Genomic DNA, 8,107 nt, shown 5'->3' with positions numbered 1-8,107 from the left:
GTAAACAATGATGTTAAGGTTTTTCCTACTTAAACCAAATCTCCTAAAAACTCGGAAATTCATGGAAACATTGCGGCTCCTTAGCTTCTGCAGTTTTTATTATGCAGTTTGTATTATTTTCTCCTGACTAATGCATGCAGTCGAGAGACTGCAGTTTATTTTCTCTTTATGCAGTTCTGCTTCACTTCAGCCTCATTTACCTCAGGTATTTTAAGTAGTTCTATGTAGATGCTTATCTTAGAAATGCATGTCGTTTTATTTTTGTGGAAAGAGCTTATCAAGGTTCCTACGCATTTAATCACACACAAGAACTAGGCCGTGAGGACAATGTAGTGTCTAAAGTGTTGACTCTGTTCTAACAGGCTACATCTATCTGTAGTTAAAAGGCAGAGCTGATTTTTAAGGATTATTCAGTGACCGTGAGAACATCTTGTGGACTTGTGCAACTCGCTCGATGCCGCCTCATTCTAGACACGAAGAAATGTAAAATTAAGTTCAAAGTCCACAAGTCGGCCGCTCTTGCCCTGGTGATACCTGGTGCCGTGACCAAAGCCGTGCTTGCTTTGAACACCGCCCTTAGTTGTCTTCCTCTTCAGACCAAGTCGTCAATTGTCAAAGCGCTCGATGCCAACAAAGTGCTCACAGCCGGGAGCTCCATAGATGACGTTACAACTCAGGATGACGTCAGCAACGACGAAATGTTCGAAGATGACGTCATCGATCCGGAAAAGGCTCATAGCGAGGCAGCCTTCACTGTTTTCTACGATCTTAAAAGTGGATGTTAAAAAAATATGCCCGAGAAATGTGGTCGTGGAGTTCAAGAAAAGAGAGATCTTGGCTTCCTTAAGGAGACAGAGTGGTTCTGGATGCGAATCAAAGTCTGCAGATCATCAAAGAACCCCGCGTAATTTTTAGAGGGAAACAAGTCCAGGCAGCAATGACAGCTCTAGCCTTGTGGGTTTCGTCTTGTTCGCAATTTAACGCTTGGCAAAACACTTTTGAAGTTGTGCAATGATTGCAGAAAGCCCGCCCTTAAACGCACTGAACGATCAAATGATAAAAAAGGCTTTTACAAGCACAATGATAAAAATTTTGTGATTCCTAGCTGCTTACCCATGTTAAACTACGGAACTGAATTGTTTTTTTTTTCTTTTCCGTTGTTGCGTGTTATTTCGTTCAGTGACCTCTCACCAGAAAACATTTCTAATAAAAGCCGCGAGAATTCTATTTATGCTTTTTGGGCGATGCAGCGATGAAATCCCTGTAAATTTTGTAGTATAGCATATTCCCCCAGCAGGATTGGTTTGATTTCTCTTACTGGAAAAGGACGAGAGAGAGAATGTGATGTCTGTCAAGTTGTCGTCCGGAGAGAATGCGTCTTTTTACGTAACACAAGTGCACTACTCCGCCTTATGTCACGTAGACTTAATTTTTTTGGCTGATGTCTCTTATCGAAATGAGTGAGTGATGGTAAAATAATAGCCATTCATCACTTGGATAGTTTATTTGGACCCAACATATTGACCAGCTCCCAGTTGACTTGTTAGCTCAGTTGTTAGAGCACTGCACCGGTATCGCAGAGGTCATGGGTTCAAATCCCGTACGAGTCTGAATTTTTTCGGGTCCTATTTTCAACTACTAGTCCAGTAGTGTTCTTAGCTGCGAGGATCTCTTAAATTGAAATTTTTGGCATTTCGCTCACTGATAGCTTTCCGACTGCTTCACAACCAAGCTGCGCAGACTTAGTAGGGTCGAAATGGACGGAATAGAGCTCGCGTCACGACCCGCTGACTATCCTAAATTTCTGCCCATGCAGTTAGTTACACGATGTCCGTTCATGGTGAATATACATCTTGGGGGACGTTCATTGTGCTTTTCATGCCGTCTTTGCTTTAACGTATCGCGAAAAAAGGGATTTGGTTGTTTGTTCTCTGTGGAAATAACATATTTCTCTTTTTTTTTGCTGAAAAGTAGAGCTGCTCCAGGGATAGGACGCCTACGTAACATTTACCCACGGATCCTAACCGCCACACGTAAGAGCCACCGATATTTCAAGGCAACTACGCTCCATTACTTCGTTAAGTTCGTAACCCTGTCCAGCACTCTCACGTAACCTGTCATAACTAAAATTTGCCACTTAATAATCGACGAGAACCACATCATAAGTCAGGTGCTCTATCACTAAGTTGAAGGAAAATTTTGATAGGACAATTTACTTACTGTTTTCCGCATACTGCTAAGCTCATATGTGATTTGGCTTTTTCCTGGCTCATCAGAACAATGGTGAATGATACAAAGAGCAAGTGAAATATCAAAGTAAAAAATAATGACCAGGGGCTTTCATTGCCCATCTGTTCAATTGAATTTGTATTTCTATTTTATAAATGATTACATTGCTTAAAAATCAAATCGGATGTGAGACTGAGTTTGCTGTTGTTTGTTTATCAGCGCCAGTCATTGTTTTCAGTGATCTACGTATAATTTTGTTGCTCGTCAGAAGACCAAAATGCACTGCAGTTGCGACAGTTTGAGGAATTTCACAGTCTGATGCACTCACACATGATGGTCCATTTTACCTTTTTAACTCGTGAATTGCGCGCATGCGCAAGAGCGAGTTATAGGTACGATGTGGGGAATAGCATTCGCTCGCTCGCTCGCTCGCTCGCTCGCTCGAGTGGTCGATTCCTGTAAACTTTTTTTAGATTTTAGGCTTTTGAGTACATTTGATAGTTTTTGGCGAGCAATAAACAGACGAAATGGCGACCTTTGTTGCTAAGAATAGTGGTGGGGTGAAAAAGAAGCCAATGATAATCTTAAAAGAGTTTTTTTTTCGTTTTAGTTTCAACAAGCGGCGCCAGCGACTGGCAAGCATTCAAGGATTCACACTGAAATAACAACAACCTTCGGTTTTCATAAAATTGTAATTTACAATCCTTGAACTTGAAAACAATCCGAAGATTCATTGAAAATATCACTTACTGCGAAGCGCTCGGAGTTTACAGATGTTCAAAAGCTTTTTCTGTTATAGCGTGAGATTGAGGACAAAATTGATCATTACGTTTCGTCGCATGTGTTTTTCCTGTGTGAAGCAACAAAAGATGCCGGCGACTGACTAAATAACAAGTTAACACGAAAATCAAATAACACTTAGACAAACAATTTTAGCTACCGATTTTCAGTGAATTTTTAAAGAACAAATTTCTTGTAAGTTTCAAGACAATTTGAAGATTCAACATATATACAACGTACTAAAATGCGAAAATTACACACCACAAAATTGATAAATAGGCCTGAAATGAAATTCTATCTTGTTATTGATTATACGTTGCCTAGCACGTGACTTAAATCTACCCAGGCGGAGATCTAAAATGACGGAAAGCACACTCCGACATCCGTCAGAAGGAGGTCATCTCGGGTAGATTTCCGATTACGAAATCCGAGCTCGCCCGATGTTGTCTTCGTGATGAAGGCCCTATTTAGCATATTAGACCCGCAAAACAGAGTAGAAACGAACACGTGCTTCGTTTTCGCTCATGACTTCGTATTAGCCTTAAGATATTTGCATTTTTTTTCCGTTGCTTACCTATATTACAGACACCAATAAATTTTTGCGATGCCTCCTTTTCACGGATGGCCGATTACAACTACAACATAGTAACACCTCCACGAAATCTATCAAAAGGAGGATGTTACAACACCAGAGGTCATCTCGGGTAGATATCTTATGACGAAATCCGAGCTCGCCCGATGTTTTCATGAAGGCCCTATTTCGCATTTTAGAGCCGCAAATTAGAGTAGAAAGGAACACTTACTTCGTTTTCGCTCATGACTTTGTATTAGCGTTAAGATATTTGCATTTTTTTCCGTTGCTAACCTATATGACAGATTCCACAAAATACATTTGACGCCTACTTTTCACGGATGGCCGATCACAACTACAACGTAATGACATCTTCACGAAATCTGTCAAAAGGAGATTTTAAAACACCGGAAATTTTCTGGATTTCTGATGAAATAAATTTAACGCAGTTACGATATATTGTTATTTCTAATATGGTAATTGATAAAAAAAATTGTACATTACCTCGATTGGACGGAGATTAAGTTTGAATATAATAAAGCAGGCGATATTACTTTTGTCGACAAGGATAATCCGTGATTTGTCTCACCTATTATATTTTCTCTATCTGCGTTGTGCCATGATCATCATTGAAAATATTCTACGATAATATTTTTTACAATATTTAGATGAGGATTTTCAATTCTAAACGCAAGAGCGTACTTAGGGAAAGATCTATAAGAAACAGTTTCTCATGAATACATTTGAAAAATTCTTTTAGCTGACTTCTACATAGATAAAAAATTACTACACATATATATTTCACTTCGACGATTATCTTAATAAACAATTAATGGGAAGTTCTGAGAATCAGTTTTTAATACTACATGTTAAATTAATGGTTATTTTTCTCTTCCTGCTTAAGGGCTCTTTCGCAGTTTGGACAACGCCAGTTTGCACTTGAATCTTCCAAAATAATTGTTGAAATGCATTTCCTGTGAAAAAACTCCTTGCAGCTACAAAATTTCACACAACGAGAAGGAGACTTCGAGTCTGACTCTTCCCTCGGCATTCTACACTCGCACATTACCGAGACCTCTTGAACAAAAAGTGGCCTCCTGTCTCGACACTCGGGTACTTTAGAGAGGGGAAAGAGGTCGAATGATCCACTCTCCAGGCTCTTTAAAAGATGTTGTCTTATCAGCTTCCTGTCAAATGTCAGATTAGAAGGATTGAGGCCATGTAGTAGCGAAACCAGAAAAGCAATAGCATAAACTCCACAGTCATCGGAATTGTTCTGGTGTTGCACATTTGGTACAATGACCTTAAAACTGGTTCCTTCGTCGTATATAATTGATGCAATCTGTTTCTGCACGAGGGCTGCAATTCTTCCCGAAAACAGGCTGTCGTACAGATAAACTACAGAAGGAGTGTAGCATCCTACAGTAGATACCAACACCCAATGATGGCTGCCAGTATTCAGGATTTATGAAAATTGGCCTTTTTGAACAGAAAAATTAAAAATAGGCCCCAAAGTTGTATTTTCCAATCCTCTTGCGTGAGGGAACTGTTCCCTCAGAACAGACTGAGTGGTCGGTGAGCCAGTCTCCAGTTGAAGTGGTGCTAATGTCCTGTTCCGAGAGATGGAATTTACCGGCCTTTGAGGCGCTTCTGTGAGAGGTCTTTACAAATTCTACTTCACCATCTTTTTTATTTTGCTGGGCCAGGTTTGTGTTCGTTGTCGCGTTTACTGTAAGGATGATGCATGTGTTTGCAGTGCTGGTCGTGCTCGAGGTTGTGTTAATGGAGGAGATGGTGTTTGCGTTTGCGGTGTTGGTGATGCATGTGGTCGTGTTTGGTGTGTAAGGGGTGCTTGCCTTTACAGTTTGATTGGCGTTTGAATTTTTTTATGGGTTTATGTTTATTTGAGCCTCAGCGCTTGAGTTGGCATTCTTGATGTGTGCGAGTTTCGGCTGTTTGGCAGGCTGGCGTTCTATATCGTTTAAGCTGACGTTATACCCCCTTTTCATGTTGTTTCCTCTTTCCCCTACACGTCCAGTGAAAGGATTTTTCTTCTGAGATACTGGCAGCCTTTTATAGTCTACTTTCTTTTTTTTCATCCTGCGCGAATTCTTTTTCATAGTAGACTTCAGGAGAGACCTCACCTTTCAGACAACTTTCTCTCAAACAATGAACTCACTTCTTGACAAGTTAATTTACGTGCCATCATAGAATTGGAAATTTTGTTCAGAAAGCGAAATTATCGATTGGAATACGGCCGAACGCTGAATACGAATTGAGTGAGCAAACAGATACTTTGATATCTCGCATGATGACAAATTTCCCGCCTTTGCTAGTTTGGACCATTCAATTGTCTGGGAGTCAATCGACCGTATCATTTATCTTTCCTCTCCATTTCCGGTGTTTTAAAATCCTCCTTTTGACAGATTTCGTGGAGGTGTTACTATGTTGTAGTTGTAATCGGTCATCCGTGAAAAGGAGGCATCGCAAAAATTTTGTGGAGTCTGTAATGAAGGTAAGCAACAAAAAAAAAAGCACTATCTTACGCCTAATACGAAGTCATGAGCGAAAACGAAGCACGTGTAGGGCCTTCATCACGAAGACAACATCGGGCGAGCTCGGATTTCGTAATCGGAAATCTACCCGAGATGACCTCCTTCTGACGGATGTCGGAGTGTGCTTTCCTAAAATGACGGTGGCAGGCTTGGCTTAGTTATATCACTCAAAACTCGTTCCCGTTTGTCTCATTTGATAAAGAGGGAATCGTTAATGTTTTCATTAAGACAGTATTGCCTTGACTTTCTAATATTTACAACGAAAGACAGTAAATTTCACTTTTCACCCACATTTACTTCCAACCTTTTCTTTTGAACCAGAAACAAAAATGATAGACGTTTAAAACACATTACATCATCCACCTTGTTAAATGTAATAGCATGATCATTTCAATTGTAATGCCTTCTTGTCCCAACGTTACTTTGTTTCTTTGCTACATTAGCGAACACTGAACTACTGCTCGTACTCTAGATGACAATCAACCACAAAATTCCCTAAACCAGATAACATTAAACATAATCTCAAAAATCATGTGTCAATTCACGAGTTTGCTCACAGAGCACTTTGATTTATTGTTCTTATCACATCACTGCCTCTGTTCAAAATCACTAATTCGACATTAGTAGTTTTCTCGCTATAACCTCTTTGTTATTTAATGTCCCCTAAATATTTCGAGTACAAAGACAGCTGCAGTTATTTCGATAGGTTAAGAACTTTCCCTTTCCCTCCGTTGTGTTTATGTAATATCTTCATGAAATCTTTTGCAAGGTTATTGGCTACAACTTGCATGAAGTTATATTTTCAGTCCTTGTCAAATCCGATGGACACAGTGCTGAAGGGCTGCAGGAACGTACCTTTATAGAGCTCAGGGATAAACTCCAAATTGAAATTGGCCAAATGGAAGCGTCGTTGAAATTACAGTTTGCACCAATATAAACACAGATCAAGTTCTAACTTCAGTATCAGAAATATAACTTACCCGAGTTTTTAATCATAAGAAAATGCAGCTTCAAAATAAGTTTCATCTTATGAATGATGTCTTAAGATTCCTGTAAATCTGTGCTCAAGTTTATTATTTTTTTATTTTCACTCAGTTTTGAGTGTTTTCTGATCGTGGAGACATCTTTGATTTCATGCCTTCAGTCCTTTAGTTTGTTTGGCACACTGTCTTATGTGCCTTATCCGTCTTGGATAGAGCACAGGTGTGGTGTTAACTTTCAAGCTTAGAATATAGAAACAAGCGAGCATCTAAGCATGTAACTTTTTGGTTATTGAATAAGAAACTTTTGTAAAAATTGTAGCAGGATAGTAGTGGTACATTAAAGAAGGAGCTCTGTGAGATTCAAGACCCTTGGTGTCTTTGGCTTAGTCTGACAGGTTACTCCGCTTTTTCCCCTGACATTCAAAAATAATTTTAATTCTTTTTTTTTGGGTAAGATCTTCCCCCTAGTTTCCCCGTTTTACATCAGTGATCATGGTTTAAACCATCCTCGGAGACCCAGGAGCTGTGAGTCGATTTCAAGACTGGACTGGACTTGGGAGTTCCGCCCTGACTTGAAATCGACTCAGCCCCTGGGTCTCCGAGGATAGGTTTAAATGTTTCCGTTTTCGAATACTCCCAAGTCCAGTCTAGCCAGTATTTCCATATCCTACTTGCAGGAAAAACGTCCACGGTCCCTTTTCTCTGATCCATTAACCTACACATACTGCGGGCTACGAATAAGAATTGGAGAAGATGAATTACGAGGATGGTCCGATGGATTCCCATCGGGTTCGATGGACATGAATAGAATTCAGTGTTTTCCATTAGTGAAACCGTTTATCTGATGGTAGGCAGACATAGTAAAAAAATTTATTTTGAAAGAGAGGTTTCGAAAGTGTTTAACATCGGAGTTGCAAAGCGGACGATGGGCTTTCAATTGCTCGTAATAGGAGGTTCGACCACCCCAGTCCTGGAAACACGCCAACGTT

General features: G+C 39.9%; 1 pseudogene; it reads left to right on the top strand.

Moving 5' to 3' along the window:
* Positions 1 to 1,036, top strand: part of LOC113665643 (uncharacterized) — a 1,113-nt pseudogene extending 77 nt beyond the window's left edge.
* Positions 1,037 to 8,107: the final 7,071 nt, after the last annotated feature.

This window comes from Pocillopora damicornis, chromosome 5 (assembly GCF_964200805.1).
Source record: "Pocillopora damicornis chromosome 5, jaPocDami1.2, whole genome shotgun sequence".
In the NCBI taxonomy this organism is placed as follows: Eukaryota; Metazoa; Cnidaria; class Anthozoa; order Scleractinia; family Pocilloporidae; genus Pocillopora; species Pocillopora damicornis.
This window is presented reverse-complemented; position numbering and strand designations above follow the sequence as displayed.